At 33.6% G+C, this 22,157-nt stretch overlaps 1 protein-coding gene across 1 annotated transcript in view; it reads left to right on the top strand.

Annotated features, from left to right (window-relative positions):
* The window catches only part of LOC111047255 (connectin), a 200,387-nt gene that overhangs the window by 42,839 nt on the left and 135,391 nt on the right, over positions 1-22,157 (top strand). The window contains exon 2 of the mRNA XM_039437575.1: positions 23-130. The gene's annotated coding sequence lies outside the window, so the exon portion shown is untranslated. The remainder of the gene's footprint in view (positions 1-22; positions 131-22,157) is intronic.

Raw genomic sequence — 22,157 nt, 5'->3', positions numbered from 1 at the left:
AATATTCCAAATTTTGTTCCAGATCATGTTCGTGAGGAAATGAAGATAGCAAAAGTGATGATGACAGGATCTTTGGCAGAAGTTCATGGAGTACATCGGACACATTAGTCCTGTTCTTTGAGAATTGAAGGTTAGTATCTTGTTTGACATTATTTGATGAAAATTGTAATGTGAAATTTTCTTCTTTCAATATTATCATCAAAATTTTATATTTGTTTGCTTTTCAAATATGAACTTGTGTTTGGAAATGAGTTTTTTTTTATTTAAAACTTTATAAAATAGAAACTCAGGGAGTGAAAGTGCGAATTTTTAGTGAGAAAACATGAAGAACCCAATATATAACCTATGAACTTGAGTGTTAATGGGAAATGACATTGGGTAATACGGCAAGGCAGAACATCCAAAAGGATCTCTCTGCCGATAAAAGCCGTATGAATAAATAAATAAATAAAATTCAATACTATTAAACGAGCAACTTCTGTTTATATGTTCAGATGTTTAGATGTTTATATGTTTGTATTTCACCGGATCTGGAAAACGGCTCTAACGATTCTCACTAAATTCAAAACATAGTAGGTTCATAATATAAAGATTCGATCGCACTAGGTTTCATCCCTGAGTAAACTCGCTGAAGGACATTAAAAGGATAATTATTATTCATCCTTGGAAAAACAGATGATAATGATTATTTCGTCGTCTGCTGGTGATGGAAGTGAGTGAGCGAGTTCATGTGTGTGGGACTGTGTCAAAATTATGACTCAGCTGTTGAACTATTGTAATCATTCAATACCGGTACTAAGTGCCGGTTGCAAAAAAGCCGGGCTATTTCCAATCCTGATTAATCCCGTAGATCCATCTTTTTGAAATGGTCTTCTCTGATTTGGTTCTCGTGAAGTTGATCAGGATTAAAATTTTACCGGCTTTTGTGCAACTGGGCCTTTGTGAGGGAAATTTTTGCATTCTTCTGTGAATTAATCTCAATCTACTGTGATAAGCATTAGATAGAACATTTTTGTATAAGTGTTATTATAATTTCTTCTTTCGTAATAATTTTTTTATGCTTTTGTACTCCAGAGCGAAGCTCGGTCCCCGATATTAAACATTAATTGATTATGTAATTTTTTAAATCATTCAGACACTTTCAAAATCAATCTACACTTTACTGTAGATTGATGCTCCTATATGTGCCACCCTTTAAGGCATGTTGCTTATTGTAACCCGACGCATTGTGACACGACTTGACCAAAGTCTGCTTGTTGAGTTAAATGTTAACATAATAATATTATAATGTTAATCATAATAACTATAATAATGATTATAATGTTAATAATAATTATAATATTGTTATAATTAAAAAACTACCGATATTTGTTAGCTTATTCGGCCTCCATATTTAGTAAATTTTATTTTGAAAACATTATTTTTTGATTATTGTTATTATAATAATTTATTGAGACTAAGCTAGCACGTTCGGATGATCACATAAATGATAATAACTCCTCTAGTAGACTCGTGTCACGTCACATCATGTCGCCTCTCCATATGCGACTAGATTATAAACATCGCCAGCATAAATACAACATCACCACCTCTAGTTTTCTTCCACGATTTTTCAATCCCTCCACTTATTATTTAAACTTTCTGAAGTTGCTCCTTCAATCCAACGCAACAAATTGCCTCCAAACAAAGTCCAACCCCGCACAGAACAAAGTTGAAGTGAACTTTTTCTGAAAGTTTTCCAGATTCCTTTTGAAGTTCAACTATACAGCATCCTGCATCCATTCTGTTTCTCTCATCACATGTTTGAGTTATAAAAGAGAGATCTGATAACCACTCATCACAACATGTAGTTTGAAAGAAGTTGTAAAAAGAGAGATGTGATAACCATCGATGCAGTGCTGCATCATATACGATGCTCATCAACCTTATCTCCTGAATGTGTGGTTCAGTATGTACATGAAAATCATACCTGAACCACATAACACGAGATGAAGGGTAATTGAAAATGGATGAGTCTGTCCGAATACCGTCAAGCTGACCGTCAGATACCAGAAGTTTAGTTGTTGAACTCATCAAAAATTCCATTAAAAGCGGAGTGGACAGCAGATGCTATGTAAACAGAAAAGACAATTTCGTTGCTAGAGCTTGTCTTGGTTATCCCGGCGCCTTGTTTAAAGTCGGGCATCTTGTATGCTAAAGAAGATTGCTCTGTTGACAAATATAACAAGTAACCAGTAACGTGTATTAAACAGTGAACTTCTTGAGTATTTTGTCGACAAGACGCGACAACTTCATTTTACTTACAGAGTGACTGCATATCCCATCTCGTTTGTTACATACTGGGTTGGTTTGGCTTGTATAATGCTGTTGTGGGAATTGATTGACCTGGTTTAGGGTTGTTTGGTTGTAGAAGAGAGACTAAAACTGTATGAAGAAGACGTGAATAATGCTGATGGAAATAGTCCCTAGTGTATGATGGAACATTATACTTTAGCATCAGTGTAATGATTCCATTACAATTCTATCATTGTCTATATCTTATAAACACTTCTTCTTAGAACTATCTTATAAGATTGTTCTGATGTAGATTCCTTATTCATTCATAGACATATTATTTCTTGTATGATTAAACTTTAGAATCAGCGTGGTGATTCCATGATAATTATTCTATCATTGTCTCTATTCTACAGCTCTCTGATGTGGATTCCTTATTCATCCAACGACATATTATTTCTTGTATGATTAAACTTTAGAATCAGCGTGATGATTCCATGACAATTATTCTATCATTGTCTCTATCCTATAAATCTCTGATGTGGATTCATTACTCATATACGTATAATTTATTCTATTATTTTTCTAAATAGGATATAATTCAGTATGATTATTATAGGAATCACTGGTACCCTCTTTATACTTTTCATTTAGGCACAACTTGTTTCAGCACTCGTGCCATTTTCTAAACTTTTATCTTGAAAATGGAATGAGAGCTGAAATTGGTTGTATCTAAATGAAGAAGTATAAATTTAGAAATCTACTTTGTGAAAATACTTGAGGACTGAAAACTTTGTGAATTGAAGAACTACAAGACTTAACCTATTTCGGACTATGTGTTATCTAAATTTGGAAGAGGAATAGCACAAGGTTACCTTATTTTTCCTCTCCCTATCATTTGAAATGTGAAGCTACCGGCGGATACTCCGTATATCGTGGACAGATAGAGTCACGAACGTAGAAGTTCTCAGAAGAATGGGTAAGCAACTAGATATTGTGCGTGACATTAAAATACGAAAGTTGACTTACCTTGGACACATTATGAGAGGACCCAAGTACATGATTCTGCACCTCATAATCCAAAGTAAAATAGTTGGTAAGCGCTCGGTGGGACGTAGAAGAATGTCTTGGTTGAGAAACCTGAGGGAAGCGTTTAATTGCACAACCAATGACCTATTTAGAGCAGCTGTGAACAAGGTGAAAATCGCCATGATGATTGCCAACCTCCGAAATGGAGACGGTACTTAGAGAAGAAGATCATTTTGATAATATGGGCCTACTTATTGTATAAATAAATAAATGAAGAGGATACTGAAGATTTCTAAGACAATTAGACATTACAAATAGCCCTGTTAGAATATTATTCATCCGTGAATATATGCAGTAAGATAGAAATAATATAAATATTCTATAATCAAGGATTATGAAAATAACACGAACGGTATCTTGATAGACATTTGGAACTTCTAAATAAATATAAAGAACAAGAAGCGAAATATAGGATTATTGAGGGAGGTAGAGCAATGTAATATTCCGGTTCTCAGCTGAATGGTTAATTTCGGTGGTATTTGTACTGTACCTTCAACCCTTTATGTGATGATCTTTTAGAAAATAATACATGAATTGAATCTAAGTCTCGGAGCAAGACATTAATCACCTGTTCACTGTACCATTTATTGAATTATAATTATAATAAACTATAATTTCTCAACTGAAATATGATAATAATATGTACTGTAACTATAATTGGTGTTTTAATTCTTCTAAATTTAAAATTTCTTGCTAACATATATTTTTGGACTAAAATTTAAGTTTAATTTTTTGCAGTAGAAACATAACCTACTTTTTTTAATAATATCAAAATTTGGGAATGAAATAGTTTCGGGTTAGCTTGTTGTTCCTTCTCATTCATATTTATATTTTTTTATATGATTTTTTTTATCAAAGCATTTATTATTTTATTAATTTATTATTATAATTTTTACAAGAAGCACTGAATGGGAGAGAAAAACTAAGGATACTCCTTGTACTATTTGTGATTGTATCAACGATTAAATAAATAATTCAACCGTCCTATTTTCTTGGTATACTGGAGAGTATCCTACAGTTTTATGAGAATAAAAATATGAAATATATCCAGGAAATAATTGCTGGCAGAATCTGAATAACAATTTTAGAAAAAAGTTAGTGCTGTTTGAATATTGTTCACGTAAAAAACTTCATCACTACTCCCCCCCCCCTATTAAATACATTCTTCCACCTGAAATAAAATTGGAAAAACAATTATATTTGTATGATATGTGATTGTATCTACGAAAAAATAAATAATTCAACCGTTTTATTTTCTCGGTATACTAGAGAGTATTCTACAGTTTTATGAGAATAATAATATAAAATATATCTGGGAAATTGCTGGCAGAATCTGAAATGTTCTTCATGTGAAAAAACCTTATCATTACTCCACCCATTAAATACAGTCTTTCACTCGAAACAAAATTGGGAAATTCTGATGATTTCAGTGAATGGCTATGATTTTCCATCGCATACCCAACAATAGTCAAATAATTGATGAACCAATGCCCGCTTGAAAACGTTTCCGTTTATTCGGTTGAATTGCGAACTAAATTTAAAATTCCTACAAATAGCCGGTCGGGGAACCAGCCTCCACTCTGTGGGGAATCACGAAATTCGTTGTGTATTTTTAAAACGGCTGCAATTTTCATCGTGAATGAAATCACGAGCAAATGAAGCGCAAAGATGATTGAATTATCGGGCAGTGTAATTGGAATAATAGAGTTTTGCAATCAGGCAATGAGATCCTAACAATAGCCGTGTATAGCGGTCTACTTTATTATGCACCCATCTAAATAAAATTGGAGTATTTTTGTATGTGTTGATTTCCGACCCTTTGTTTTTGTTTATTCGTTCAATTGTGAATAATTTCACTAGTTTTACACTCTAATTGTTTCAGAATATTGTCGAAATATCGTGATTGACATTCTATTAAACTTGTAATTCTCCCGGGTTCTGCACACAATTGCCGAAGTTTTTCATTTGATTCATTTATGTGTAAACGCAAAATTTTATTTCAATGATGTATTTTCTATTGACACATAGGAATTTATCAATATTCCATTATTATTTATTGGGTTGAGGAGTTGGGAATCACAAATGAATCATAAATGAACACTGGAATGAGCTTTGATCACCGAACCAAATTAAAATGTGAAAAGAAGTTCATGTCTGTATTCCATCTGTATCGTATTTTGAAATCCACAATCAATTTATAATGTAAATGTTCCCAGAGAATATGGAAATTGCTCAACAATTACTCCAATTTTCTAACTATATTTGCAACTCACTGAATAGCCGTCAGTCCTGAGTAGTAGTATTGTAATATTGTATGCAACCTCTTGAAAAAATGATAAAAAATTCTTCAGATGCTGCCTAGAAAATGAATACAACAATAAAACAATGGATGATTAGAATAGATTAGGAAATTGTTGAATTGATTATAATTTATATATTACCAACTAGCCGTCAGGCTCGCTTCGCTCGCCATATCCGTCTAGCCAGGGGGCTCCGCCCCCTGGATCCCCGACTGGATCGTCCTAGAATGAGATCAGCAGGCTCGCTTCGCTCGCCTGCATTTTTCTTTGAACATTTTTATCATATTTTAGGATAATCCAGTCGGGGAACCAGCCTCCACTCTGTGGGGAATCACGAAATTCGTTGTGTATTTTTAAAACGGCTGCAATTTTCATCGTGAATGAAATCACGAGCAAATGAAGCGCAAAGATGATTGAATTATCGGGCAGTGTAATTGGAATAATAGAGTTTTGCAATCAGGCAATGAGATCCTAACAATGGCCGTGTATAGCGGTCTACTTTATTATGCACCCATCTAAATAAAATTGGAGTATTTTTGTATGTGTTGATTTCCGACCCTTTGTTTTTGTTTATTCGTTCAATTGTGAATAATTTCACTAGTTTTCCACTCTAATTGTTTCAGAATATTGTCGAAATATCGTGATTGACATTCTATTAAATTTGTAATTCTCCCGGGTTCTGCACACAATCGCCGAAGTTTTTCATTTGATTCATTTATGTGTAAAACGCAAAATTTTATTTCAATGATGTATTTTCTATTGACACATAGGAATTTATCAATATTCCATTATTATTTATTGGGTTGAGGAGTTGGGAATCACAAATGAATCATAAATGAACACTGGAATGAGCTTTGATCACCGAACCAAATTAAAATGTGAAAAGAAGTTCATGTCTGTATTCCATCTGTATCGTATTTTGAAATCCACAATCAATTTATAATGTAAATGTTCCCAGAGAATATGAAATTCCACAACAATTACTCCAATTTTCTAACTATATTTGCAACTCACTGAATAGCCGTCAGCCGGATGGTTTTGAGTAGTAGTATAATACAGTAATATTGTACGCAAACTCTTGAAAAAATAATAAAAAATTCTTCAGCTGCTGTCTAGAAAATGAATACAACAATAAAACAATGAATGATTAGAATACATTTTGAATTGTGTATAATTTATATATGACCAATATTGAGTATGATTTATAAATTATCAAGCATACATTATCTATATAGAAGCGAAATGGCACTCACTCACTGACTGACTGACTGACTGACTCACTGACTCGCAGAGCTAAAAATCTACTGGACCAAAAACTTTCAAATTGGTAGGTATGTTCAGTTGGCCCTTTAGAGGCGCACTAAGAAATCCTTTGGCAATATTTTAACTCTAAGGGTGGTTTTTAAGGATTTAAAGTTCGTCTTTTAGCATGTATATTCTTATTGTCTTAATTATGATGAAAAGAGGCCATACCATATGTTAATAGAGAACTATAATCTAGAGAGAGTACGTCTTCGAAATAGTTTTAACTGGTAACTAAATTAAACATTTTGTCAGGTTGGCATTAAGTTGAGTTGACTTTGATAGGTTGGCACCAAGTTGAAGATTGAAATGCATATATCGCGGAAAAATTGATTGGGCACTGCTACTCCAAACAGAGCTATTCCTGGTAATATTATATTACTAGCCGTCAGGCTCGCTTCGCTCGCCATATCCGTTTAGCCAGACGTTTAGTCTGTACCCCCGACTGGATCGTCCTAACATATGATAAAAATGTTCAAATTAAAAATGCAGGCGAGCTAAGCGAGCCTGCTGATCTCATTCTTGGACAATTCAGTCGGGGGTCCAGGGGGCGGAGCCCCCTGGCTAGACGGATATGGCTAGCGAAGCGAGCCTGACGGCTAGTCATAAATATTTATATAAATAAATGTTCTATTGTAGTAGCAAAAGAGAACATCAAAATGCATTACAACGTCAAATGGTAACAAAAGTAGACACATAACAAATAAATATAACTATTAAATACTAAAAGTCACAATCGTACACAGGTAAATCACTATAACTAATTCTACACCAAGAAATTGTTCTCTAATCTCAATATAACAATCAAGTGATAAGGCTATTCCACTTCAAGATTTATTTCGAAAAATTCATCTATTATATAAATACAATTTTCTGACAAAATTTCTTTTAATTTATTTTTAAATTTTGTAATCTCTAGGTTCCTGATTGAAGGAGGTGAAAAATTTTATTGCAATATAATTGGATAATAATAGCATAAGTAGATATCCCATGGTATGGGGCGTTTATGTCGCAACTTTTACTGTTATCTCAAGCCGATAGTCCACGTAGTTCTCTCCCGTGAAGCTGTGTGACGCTGGAAGTCTCTCATATTGTGCCGTTCATACACTCTCACCCCAAAAAAACAGTAAAAATCTACAATAATCGACAGAAATCGAGTTGAGTTAACAGTAAAAGTTGCGAATTGAACGCCCTATACCATGGGATATCTTATTACCCTATTGTTTCTCTATGACATTATCAAATTGAGTATCATTTATACATAAACAAGGATACATTATCAATTGAGTATTATTTATACATAATCAAGTATACATTATCAATTGAGTATCATTTTTACATCAAGGATACATTATCAATTGAGTATCATTTATACATCAAGGATACATTATCAATTGAGTATCATTTACACATCATCAAAAATAGTATTAGCCCAGTCAAATAGTCATTATAATGCGGCCCGACGAAACAAAAATTATGGTAATTGATTTTATTGTTTTAATCGGTTCATTTGGGTATTAGTAAGAGTAATCTATGGTTTCCCACCACAATTTCTGAAGGCATAACTTTTGACAGCCTGAAAACCAAGAGATTTTGGTACTTTTTTCAGTTTTTTTACGTTATCTCCAAAACCAATTGTTCAATCAATATTTTTGCTCTATTTTCTCTTGAAGAGCATTAAATTCTCTACAATTTTTATCTCCTGAATGGTTTTCTATCTCCAATAGGAATCGAGTTATTGCTCGTTGAAAATTGTTAATTTTTTTCAACTTTGCGAAAAATTGCTAAATCCATGTTTTTTCCTTTTCACTCCTTATAAAGTGATATGTGGCATTTTTTTATCGTAATTAGAGTATTACTAAGTTGTCAATACAATCACTAATGATGGAGTTGTAACAAAAAAGGTATATTTTAGGGTGGCGATTTAATTTATGAGACTCATGATTTGGCGCTAACTTCTTTTGGGTGAATCCAGATCAACGGCTAATTGCTAAAAACGGTCATTGTTGGAAATAAAAAGTGCACGTTATACAGTGTTATAGTGTGAAAATTATAAAGTATTCACTAGAGTAGATTTTATAAAAATAGTCCAGTTGAGGATGAAACAGCAGAGTGCCTCCTCAACGCCACCCCACCCACACCCAAAACACCAACCCACATTAACTATTCATCAGGTTTGAATATGAAATATGAATGTACTTTTATTTATAATCAGCTGATTTGGCAACGTTGCATCAACTCTCACTGGACTATAAACTTACTTTTAGGTATATCGTCTAGATATAAAAAACTGGAAAAACTGTAAATTGTAAAAAAACTGAAAAAGTACCAAAATCTCTTGGTTTTCAGGCTGCCAAAAGTTATGCCTTCAGAAATTTTGGTGGGAAACCATAGATTACTCTTACCAATACCCAAATGGACCGATTAAAACAATGAAATCAATTACCTTAATTTTTGTTTGGTCCAATGTACTATTTGATTGGGCTATATACATTATGATATTGCCTGTTCCAGTGTACAAACTAAGTCTCGGACAAGAACAGGATTAAACAGAAATAAGATAATGACTACCAGGTATTCTCAAATAAATATTTATGTACAATTAGAATTCACATGTGGAAAAAAACCAAGAATAGACTCTATATAGAATAGCTATATTACTATCTTTGGGAGAAAGCTGGCGTTCCCCATGTAGAACTGATTTCATGTTTTTCTTTCACGAATTCTACTCGAATTTCAGACTCCATTAACTTCCAATTATCAAGTATCCAGTCAGGTCTCCTCTCATGTCTTTGACATTTTTATGAACTCTTGACGGTGACATTTGGATCGTAGACCGGCTTAAGACAAAGGTCAATTCGAACGCAGTTTCGAAATCGATGAAGCATCAACAGCTTCAAACTATTAGTTCATCACGATAGAACTCCTTAGATGAGTGTCTGAAATGTCCAAGTTTCTTAGATCTTCATCGATTCAGTACAGTACTTCAGGCTCCCTTCGATATTGATTCACTGTAGGCTAGTACTCCAATTAACAAGATTGAGTCTTGACTCGAGAGTCTAGTACTAATATAAATGAGATTTGGTCTTGATTTGAATACCCTATATTGAGTAGATTATTTGACTTTCAGACATATTATTGTACGTGGTTTTCCTCTATCGTATCTAGAACTATCAAAAAGTAATTATTAAAATCTATTGAAAATATAATAAAATGTATGAATTCAGGGCTACTTTGTTGTATTCATAAAATAGAATTATAGTACCCTTTAAAATTAATAACATAATAAAACAAGAATACAAATTGTAACCGAAACTAGTAGTTACGTTACAATTTGTATTCTTGTTTTATTAATTTTGAAGGGTACTATAATTCTATTTTATAAATGAGAGAATAATAATATCAAAAAATTGAAGATAAGTTAGATTTGTTATTCTGCTAGTTTTTTTTGTGATTACATCTCTGCAATTAGTTTTATTTTGTCTCTATTGCTCTCTTTTTATGATGCGATTCCTGCAGACTGATTTTTTTTTGTTTCTCTACAAGGTATTAATATCGAGGACCGAGCTTTGCTCTGGAGTATAAAAGCATAAAAAATTTATTACGAAAGAAGAAATTATAATAACATTTATGGTCATACAGAAATGTTCTATCTAATCACAGTAAATTGAGATTAATTCCCAGAGGAATGCAAAAATTTCACTCACAAAGGCCCGGTTGCACAAAAGCCGGTTGAATCTTAATCCTGATTAATTTAACGTGAACCAAATCAGAGAACCATTTCAAAAAGATGGATCTACTGAAATTAATCAGGATTGAAAATAACCCGGCTATTTTGCAACCGGCACTAAGTACCTGATTGAATGATTACAAAATGTTAACAGCTGAGTCATAATTTTGACACAGTTTCACACACATGAACTCGCTTTTAAAACCACCCTTAGAGTTAAAATATTGCCAAAAGATTTCTTAGTGCGCCTCTAAAGGGCCAACTGGACATACCTACCAAATTTGAACGTATTTGAACAATATTCAAACAGCACTGACTTTTTTCTAAAATTGTTATTCAGATTCTGCCAGCAATTATTTCCTGGATATATTTCATATTTTTATTCTCATAAAACTGTAGGATACTCACTCTCCAGTATACCGAGAAAATAGGACGGTTGAATTATTTATTTAATCGTTGATACAATCACAAATCATATAAATATGAATGAGAAGGAACAACAAGCTTAACCCAAAACTATTTAATTCCCAAATTTTTATATTATTCAAAAAAGTAGGTTATGCAAAAAATTAAACTTAAATTTTAGAAACAATTTCACACACATGAACTCGCTCACTGACTTCCATCATCAACAGACGACGAAATAATTTACCAGCTGTTTTTTGAAGGATGAATAATGATTATCCTTTTCATGTCCTTCTGCAAGTTTTCCCAGGGATGAGACCTAGTGCAATCGAATTCTTATAATATAAACCTACTATGTTCTGAGTTTTGTGAGAATCGTTAGAGCCGTTTTAGAGATCCGGTGAAATACAAACATATAAACATCTAAACATCCAAACATATAAACAGAAATTGCTCGTTTAATAGTAGTATAGGATTCAAATTGGCTGCTATGAATGTATTCGATATCCAATTATTATTATTAACAATCACCATGATACCAACTGCAATCTACAATAAAATAATGTCAGTAATTGATTATATTTATGCGTCTATTCCGATAATATACATTATTAAATTTATGTAATATTCAGTCGACCGTAGGCTATAGTTAAGCATGTATATTCCTATAATATACATTATTTATGTACTATTTAGATGACCATATAGTTGAGCATGTATATTCCGCAATTAAAATTCATCGATTCACTTCAATCTTACTATTGCTCGTTCAGGATGAATACAATTCAATATTGACAGCAAATATGAAACTGCTCCACAATATTCTGGACTCATAACTACCAAATGTGGAATGCCAAATATTCAGAGTGATTTCTCCACAATCGATTCGTGCATCATGATATTTGTCTGTAACAGATATGCAATACATATACACTGGATGTACATCTCAATAGCCATTCAAATTCCTAACCTGTCATCAGGCCAGGCTAGTTAACTGTCAATCAATCCAGAATATCGAGCTGCAAATGAATATCCTGCAACTGACTGTATTCTAATATCAAGTCAGACCCGGATGCAATATTATACTCTCCAAATATTCATGTCAGGGTCTTGATTGATGGGATGTTATTGTTTTGTACTGATCACAGAAACAATGTACAGGAATGCTCTTTCAACTAAATGTTATTCTAAACTTCTGAACCAAAAAAATACTATTCAACGTTTTCTGATACTCTGCTGTGACAAGTTAGTGTATACCTCACCTGTTGTATATTTCATAGCATTTAATAGAAAAGCTATTTTTGTGTACCGTTTTTGGAACCATTCTCCATACACTATACTCAAGTCATAGAATATTGAAGCTTATATTCTTCTTTCATTGTTTTGTACTGATCACAGAAACAATGTACAAAAATGCTCTTTCAACCAAAAGTTATTCTAAACTTCCCAACCAAAAAATGTTATCCATCGTTTTTTGAAACTCTGCTGTGACAAGTTAGTATACCACTTGTATATTTCATAGCATTTAATAGAAAGGCTATTTTTGTGTACCGTTTTTGGAACCATTCTCCATACACTATACTCAAGTCATAGAATATTGAAGCTTATATTCTTCTTTCATTGTTTTGTACTGATCACAGAAACAATGTACAAAAATGCTCTTTCAACCAAAAGTTATTCTAAACTTCCCAACCAAAAAATGTTATCCATCGTTTTTTGAAACTCTGCTGTGACAAGTTAGTATACCACTTGTATATTTCATAGCATTTAATAGAAAGGCTATTTTTGTGTACCGTTTTTGGAACCATTCTCCATACACTATATTCAAGTCATAGAATATTGAAGCTTATATTCTTCTTTCGAGCTGATGTCTCAATTTTTGATAAGTTCTTTATATACGGCAATGGTTTGATAAGTTCTTTATATACGGCACTGATAAATGTTTAAAGCGTTCCGGTTGGAGGGAAGATAACTTATTCAGGGCTATGAATCGAAGGGTATCAATTTGTGGTTTTGAATTATTTATGGGGTTGATTTGATAATCACAGGGTACTAAAATGGCGAGGGTTGTACAGATTAAATGATTGTGGACTGAGAATCTAGTACCGAAAATGGATAAACCTGGATTCGTTAAGTTTGATAGGGTATTGAGAGGTGGATATAGATTTCCCTCGTTTTGTTAATTGCTATTCTTAACTGCTATGCTGTCTCTGTTCTCCTCACGCGTTTCTTCTCTTTCTCTCATTTTTATCGATTAATCGCCTCTAGCTTTCATTACATCATCCCTTTGAAGCATACGGTTCAATTAACAATATTATCTTCTACAATTCTGCACCTTCTCTACTTTCTCATCTTCTCTACCTGTTCTTCCTCCACCTTCTATTTGGTCGGTTTGGCGCGGCTGTTTTCAGGTCGATCAGGGGTGGTGTGAGTGGCTGGACCTAGCAAATGGTTTATTGGTCAGTTTTTCTTTCTTTCTTCTTTTTCTCAGTACAATTCGATATTTATTATTTCTTTTTCTTCTTCTTCTTCTTCTTCTTCTTCTTCTTCTTCTTCTTCTTCTTCTTCTTCTTCTTCTTCTCCTCCTTCTTATTTTTCTTTTCTACCTTTTTCTTTCTACTTCTACTTCTTCTTTTGTTAAATTGAATTATTTTTCAGTTTTTATTCTTTAATTTCTATTCATATCTCATTTATAATTTAGGTTTAGTTTTTTTTTCTCCATTGATTATAATTTTTGTATTTTAATAATATTTATTCAGCTTGTTTGTAATATTGTATATATTTTTTTCTGAATTCGATTTGTTTAATATAGTAATTATTTAGTGTTGTATTGGAGGGTTGATTGTAAGAGAGGGCCGTCTGCGCCCTAACACCGCCCTCCTAGGTAAAAATAAAGGCAGCTATTCTATTCTATTCTATTACTAATTTTTCTTTTTTTTCCTTCCTGTTCTCCTCCAGTGACCTATTTAATGTTCCTTCTTCTTCCAAGTCCAATCTCTTACTTCAACCCTCCTTATTTATTCATTTACATTACTCAATGCACAAATAAAATACATGATTAGAAAAGGACAAACAAGTCTAGCCCAAAACTGTTCCCTTTTCCGAATTTTGATAGAAGTAAGTCAATGTCTAAAAGGTAGATTATGTTGCTTCACTTTCAATCAAATTCAGAGTTCAAAAATATACAAACCAGAATTTAGAATTTAATTACATTGAAAACCGAAAAGGATGAAAATATCGCAGCAAACTGTAAACTGAAGATGCTTCCTGTTTTTTATTTTTTCTGATCTTTCTAACTTACATTCTCATGCTGGGTATAATGAATACACAAACACCATTCATGTAATAAAAAAATGATGATAAAAAATTTTACCACTTGTTTACCATTCATGTGATGACTGCTATCGACCTTTAGCGGATAACAGATTCCACTCTATTATCATCCAATTTCTGGACAATTTATAATTATTCTCTGCGATCAGTATTTAATTTGTGGAATCCTATATTCTTAATTTCTATACATTCGAATCAAATGTGCTTTAGAATATTAAGTTTGTTTTTTGGTTCTGCAAAATTATTTCTTTAATATGTGAATATTTCCTATTTTAGTGATAATAATGTGAAATATTTCTTCTATGTTTGGCTTTGAAGCATCTAAATTTGAAAATCTACTTTGTGAAAATAATTAAGGACTGAAAATTTTGTGAAGTTAACAACTACAACACTTAACCTATTTTTAGACTATGTATAACCTTTTCTAAATTTGGGAGAGGAGTAGCACAAGGTTACCTTGTTATTTTGTCTCCGTATCATTTTGATGATGTACTTATTGTATGAATCAATGAAAAATCAATCAATATAAATCAATTTTCATTGTTTACATCGGTTAGATCAAAATCGAATTTTCCCAGTCTGAGCAGTATCCAAAAATCCACTCACAAGTCAGTGACCTTCTACCTCATTTAAAATCCACGACATAATCGTTCCACATCAGTATAACAACCCCCAACAATAGAAAAAAAGAAAATGGCAGCTCCAACCTATAAATTCATTTCGTTTCTTTTTTCTCTCACCCTCCCACTCTTCTACAAGACGTAAGTCACACGGCCAACACTGGAGAGTTGTAGCTGTGAAACGGCAATAATTCTTTGTCTTTGTCTCAAACGTGTGTTCTTCGATTGAGTTCCCCTCTCTTATCCAACCCCCTCCCCTACAACGAACACCCTCCACTCTTAGTAACTTTCTCCCACTTCTTGATGTTGACCTTTGATTTGTACTCTCATCATTCTTTTTCATTTCGCACCCTTTGCTACCCTCTTTAATACCCGCTTCTTAACTTGAACCGTAATACACCCCTAGTTTCCCCCAAAAATTCCCTTCCCCATATCCCTCTCCTTCTTTTGTACAATTCCCCTGATTTCTCCCAAAACTCCTCCTGCTATACCCCTTATCACACTCGTTTTACTAAATATCCACTGTCTACCAAATATAGAGTATCCCTCTTTTCCCCCTTCAATTCCCTTCTCATCTTCTCCTCCTAAACACCTATCCTAGTTCACCCGAAAATTTCCCCCTTCGAAAATATCCACTTCCCTGGTAAAATACCCCTGATTTCCAATTAATTGAAAGTAAATCCCATCCTCGTCGCCGATGTTATATTCTAAAATAATGAATATTTTATGCTAAATTAACATCCAATATTAATAAAAATATTAATTAAAATTAAATATAGTTGAATACAAACTGAATAACTTAATATCGGAGACCGAGCTTCGCTCTGGAGTACAAAAGCATGAAAAAAAATCTGGTGTGGCGCACTCACACAACTTTCCTTGCCGTTATGAAAATTGATCACCTGACGCTAGTGTTCCCGCGCATCTCAAGTCTACTATTCAAAGATTTGAGCCAGCTGGTGTCAAGGCAATAAGGCTGGAGACACACATGAGGTCTGCTATCTCTTCATAGTGAATGATTCAATAGAACCAACAATAATTTGCAATTGAATAATCACATTTTCTCGAATTTAAAGCTTATTTTCAATTTTAGGTGAAAATGTTACTAGACATTAATTGTAGAGATTTTCATGCTCAATCTTTTCCACATGAATTTTTTTGTTTAAATTGTATCTGAAGCCTGATAATTGGGAATCTAAAATCGAACTTTGCATAGATGGGGCGGTGCTCCTGAAATTTTTCCAGTTATGGGACTTGTGGCTGTCGATAGAGCTTATCAATGAATTTTTTGGTATGAATTTGATCAAAATCGTTGGAGCCGTTTTCGAGAAAAACGCGAAAAACCCTGTTTTTGACAACATTTTCGCCATTTTAGCCGCCATCTTGAATTGCATTTGATCGAAATTGTTCGTGTCGGATCCTTATAGTGTAAGGACCTTAAGTTCCAAATTTCAAGTCATTCCGTTAATTGGTAAATGAGATATCGTGTACACAGACGCACATACACTAACACACACACACACACACACACACACACACACACACACACACACACATACAGACCAATACCCAAAAACCATTTTTTTGGACTCAGGGGACCTTGAAACGTATAGAAATTTAGAAATTGGGGTAAGCAATACTTTCCTTACCTATGGTAATAGGGCAAGGAAAGTAATATTACGTGAGAATAAATATTCTAATAACATTCATAACATTCATACAGAAATGTTCTATTCAATCACAGTAATTTGAGATTAATTCCTAAAGGAATGCAAAAATTCCCCTCACAAAGGCCCAGTTGCACAAAAGCCGGTTAAATTTTAATCCTGATTAATTTCACGTGGACTAAATCAGAGAAGACCATTTCAAAAAGATGGATCCACTGGAATTAATCAGGTTTGAAAATAACCCGGCTTTTTTGCAACCGGCACTAAGTACCTGATTGAATGATTACAAAAGTCCAACATCTGAGTCATAATTTTGACACAGTTCCACACACATGAACTTGCTCACTCACTTCCATCATCAACAGACGACGAAATAATTTATCAGCTGTTTTTTCAAGGACGAATAATAATTATCCTTTTAATGTCCTTCAGCAAGTTTTCCTAGGGATGAGACCTAGTGCAATCGATTTCTTATATTATAAACCTACTATGTTCTGAATTTCGTGAGAATTGTTAGAGCCGTTTTCGAGATCCGATGAAATACAAGCATATAAACATCTAAACATCCAAACATTCAAACATCTAAACATATAAACAGAAGTCGCTCGTTTAATAGTAGGCCTATAGCTTTTCTCAATTAATATAGTGGTATTGACAACATCAACGTCATATTCTTTCAAATATAGGAATTGTCAAAAATTATAGAATGTATAGAATAAAATTCATTAACATTCATTAACATACGGTAACATTCATTTTACTGAACCCTGCTATCATCACTCCCCCACTTTCTCCTACTGTACTGTCTCTTGATTGGTCATCATTTTATAGCTCCTCCTACTCTTGTATGATTGATACAAACCTATAAACACCTAAACAACTAAACATCTATGAACATCTAAACATATAAACAGAAACTGCTCGTTTAATAGTATAGGATAATGTATTCACCTTGTTAATTATATTTTGTTCATCTAACCACACTACTGGAAACGTGATCAGAGAAATTTCCAAGATAATATTCAATCTCTACTATCTGCTATATAATTTGAGGAGGGAATAAACTAATTTATTCATTCACTCTAATAAGACAGTATTTTTAACATCATTGCTCCTCATTCAACAAACTCTTACAGTTTTAAGTAAGTCTTACTGTACCCTACTTCTCTCCCTGATACAACCCTTATTTCCCCAAGAAGTCTCTCTCTGTTTTCTCCATTCCCGAATGGGAGTCTTGTACTTTTCCCTCACTATACTTCTCAACCTTACCCCTACCAAAACTCCACAATACCCCTACCATATCATCATCATTCTGCACGCTTTCCCCTCTACATGAAACCTTCCCCTACAATCTATACCCCCTCCATAACACACACTTTTCCCCCTCCAAACTCCACACTTGAACTCCACATTGGTAACACTCGCCAGCACTCCTATATCTCAATAAAAATGTCGAGAGTGTCTCACAGAGGCTTGTGTCATGATTTCTCTACTGGGCCTATCGATAGCAGCTTGCCCTTGAGAGTGGGAGAAATGTCGAATTGTTCCACTTCAGAGGTGGAGGCTCACACATGGGGAAAAGACGTACTAATGGAGAGTTCTGTCTTCATGTCGGATTGTTCTCTTGCAAGGGTTAGAGGTCTACATATTATGAGGAACGGAGCCTATGAGGAATTGGAAAATTCTGAGCATGTGTAGTTTTCTTGGTTGAAGGCCATACATCTGGGAAAAGAGGTGTACATGTTCCATTTCTCTATTGAAAGGGCTGAATGTCCGATTCGTTTTCCTGAGAGGTACAGATGTCAAATTCGTTTTTTTTAAGGCTGTCAGATTCCTCTCTCTCTATAATAAGTTGTCTCAGTAACATGTTTGTAATTGTTGAAAATCAGAAGTTGGAAGAAACCGTGTATGGTGAATGGTTACAGAAATATTCTATGAAGTGACAATAGTATCACTATGACTGATCGTATAAGAATAATATCATAGAGAAACAATAGCGTAAGTAGATATCCCATGGTTTAGGGCGTTTATGTCGCAACTTTTACTGTTATCTCAAGCCGATTACTGTTGATTATTGTCGATTTTCACTGTTTTGTTGGGGAGAGAGTGTATTAACGGCACAACATGAGAGACTACCAGTGTCACACAGCTTCACGGGAAAGAATTACATGAACTATCGGCTTGAGATAACAGTAAAAGTTGCGACATAAACGCCCTATACCATGAGATATCTACTTATGCTATTGTTTCTCTATGATAATATCTTTTTGAAAATGTAGGTTGCAGTGTGTCGATTGCTAGATATAGATATTATACTATACTGTAGTACTTCTAGAGCTATCCAAGAGTATAGTATCACATAATTATAGTCGGTGCTATGGTACTTCGTACAAGAAAACGTTACTTCGTACTTGATACTGTTTAAAAATGGAATTTACAAGATTTGATAAGATTGATTAGATACTTTGACTATATTAATTAGATTGATTCAATTTAATCAATTAATATAAGTTGTAGAATATGACTCCATGTTGAGCACAGCAAAGTTTATTTTTATTTCATGTTATTTGAAAATAATAAATAAAACAATAATTACATAAATATTCGTCTATTTTTTGTAACAGTTTAGTAACGTTAGGAACGTTCATAGGTTCTTGAGGATTGTCTCATGGAACAAATGGATGATGAATTAACAATTAGATATTTTGACATCATTGTGTTTTCATTATGATAAATAATCACTTATTTTGTGCAAATACTACAACTTTATAGCGGGAAATATGGTGAATCTATTATCATTTTAGACAAATTATTAACACAGTGTCAACCAATCAACTCTCTGTTCCAATCCATCATTATTTACAAATATCTCTCACATATTGATTTAATTAAATTTGTTCATTTATTTAATTCCATTGACAATCAAAAATCATTATTGCAATATAAAATGATTGGGAGAAGACAACAGGCATAGCCCAAAACTTTCTTTCTCCCAAATTTTGATTAATAAAGGTTTCGAAAAATAATGAGTTTATGATTTCACTTTTCACTTTAAAGTCCAATTTTCACTTCAAATTGATGAACTGGAAATTTCAATTTAGATATTTAAAAACTAATTTTAAAAAAATATTCCACTCAAATCTCCAGTAATTGAACATTTGAGTAATTGCATATTGTCACCTACCAAACTCTGTGTTCCAATCCATTATTATTCTTCAACAAATCTCTCACACTATGTCACCTACCAAACTCTGTGTTGCTATTTGCACCATGTTAACCCATTACACAGACGACAGAGGCTGCGTAGTTTCAGCGGCATTGTGTGTGAAGTACAGACTCCATCTCAGATTAGAATTGAACTGCACCCGTGTGTAACATCTCGCCTGTCCATAAGCGATATTTATGATAAGTGCTGCTGCTGCCTGCTGCTGTGGCAGACACAATCTCTTCACGCGTTCTCGCTACAGCCGCCATCAGAGGGATTCTTCAAAACGTTCGCCACGAGAGGGAGTCGTTACTCATGAGTTTACTGCTGTTTCGGTGATCGTGGGTTGTGAGGTGGGGGATTGGAGAATGCGAAAAGATCTAGTCAGACTAGATTGATTACAAACTCAGATTAGATGGTATTCTCTTGATAATAAAAGTACAACTCAGATCAGATAGTATTGTTTTGATAATAAAAGTACAACTCAGATTAAGAGTGTATTGTTTTGATAATAGAAGGTGTCGTATAGTAGATGATGATCTGGTCAGACAAATAAAATAGGATTGTATTTTTGTAGGTTCGATTTTGATGATATAGAGAGGTCCACGTTATAATGACAGTATATGATCAACTTTGGTTCTGCTATGCTTGTCTATCATTCGACAAAGCCGGTGGTACTATCCTTTTCTAGGTCAACAACGATGACAATTATGTTTTTGACAGTGTAGAAATATAATTAATTAATGCAGAGAATCGGCATTGCTATTCTTCTATCTTTATCCACTGCCATTATAACGTGGACCACACTATAGAAGATGTCGTACAGTGGATAGTGTTGCATAAATATACATTCTATTCTAGCCAATCCTCGAATCAGTAGGACAGTGAGAAAGTAGGATTTATCAATGATCGAAGAAATGTGAAGTCTGAGTTTTCGTTTGTGCGTAAATGCCGTCGTCGACCACGACAGAGTGAGGATCTCAATTTGGGTAGATTTAAATTTGTCTAAATAACCTAAGCGGTTATGTTCAATTATGTTTCAATGGGGGAGGTTAAGTTTATACTTTTTCATACTTTTAAATGGCAATATGTTGATATTATTGGAGCTGTTTCAATTCTTAATCTTGAATAATAAATACAAATAATGAAAAGTTATTTGATCAGCTGTTTTAGCACACTTTAAATTTGAACAATATGAATGTCAACAATGTTTGTCGTCGTCGACTGCGGAAGTTCACGCACAAACGGTAAAGCACCTTCAGTAATCGATAAAATAGGAAAAGAACTACACAGATAATTCAGATTTTATATTTTATTGTTATAGGTTCAATTTTTATGGTAAAAGATATTGTGTCGTAGGCCTACAATAGGTAGTGTTGAATAAATATACATACCAGTCAGTCTCCAAATACAGTATTCTATAGGAACTCAAACTCTCCTCTTTTAATCTGTATAATATAATCTAATTGGATTGTTAGGTTATTCAATCGGAATAAAATTTGGAATGAACTATTATGGAATCAATATAAACACTGTAAAAAATCACACATAGAAAATAGCAACGTTGATACAAATCATGATTGAAGATTAGTTTATCTATAGAAGTTTGAGACAACATAATGTCTGAAAAATTGATCATAAATGATAGAGATAAAATCTCTGCGGAGTAAATTCTCTTGATAATATTTGCCATCAAAGACGTAGAATATCTGGGATGCTACCGAGTATGTAGTAGCCTTTTGATACGTTCCTCACATGTTCTATAATTGGGAGGCAGCTCAGAAGATCTCAGTAGTGGTCGTATATTTTCTGTTTGAAGTCATTCGTGGTGGAATTTACTTTTCGTCATGCTGGGAAAAGTCGCTTTCCATCTTCTGGAATATCGGTGGAAACTTTTAATTGGATCGATGTGAGCTGGGAATAGAAACGTTGTTTATTTTTACGTCTCCAGCTCTGACTTGTTTGTGGCTTCGTCATTCGATGTGCAGTTCATTCATTATTATTTGAATAGCTCTGAGTTTCCTACTTAATATTTTTCTTCAACAATTTAGAGAAGTAGCCAGACCCAGATAGAGAAATAGTTTCATGGTTGAGCGGTGGAAAAAGTGTTTCATTTGTTACTCTGCTTTATAAATAATTCTCTTCCCATTGATCAGTTTTATGATTTTATTCAGTGACGTAAAATGACAATTGAACGAAAAAGTCTAAGAGGTTGTCAAAAACCACAGATTT

The sequence above is a fragment of the Nilaparvata lugens genome, chromosome 11, assembly GCF_014356525.2.
Source record: "Nilaparvata lugens isolate BPH chromosome 11, ASM1435652v1, whole genome shotgun sequence".
NCBI lineage: Eukaryota > Metazoa > Arthropoda > Insecta > Hemiptera > Delphacidae > Nilaparvata > Nilaparvata lugens.
This window is presented reverse-complemented; position numbering and strand designations above follow the sequence as displayed.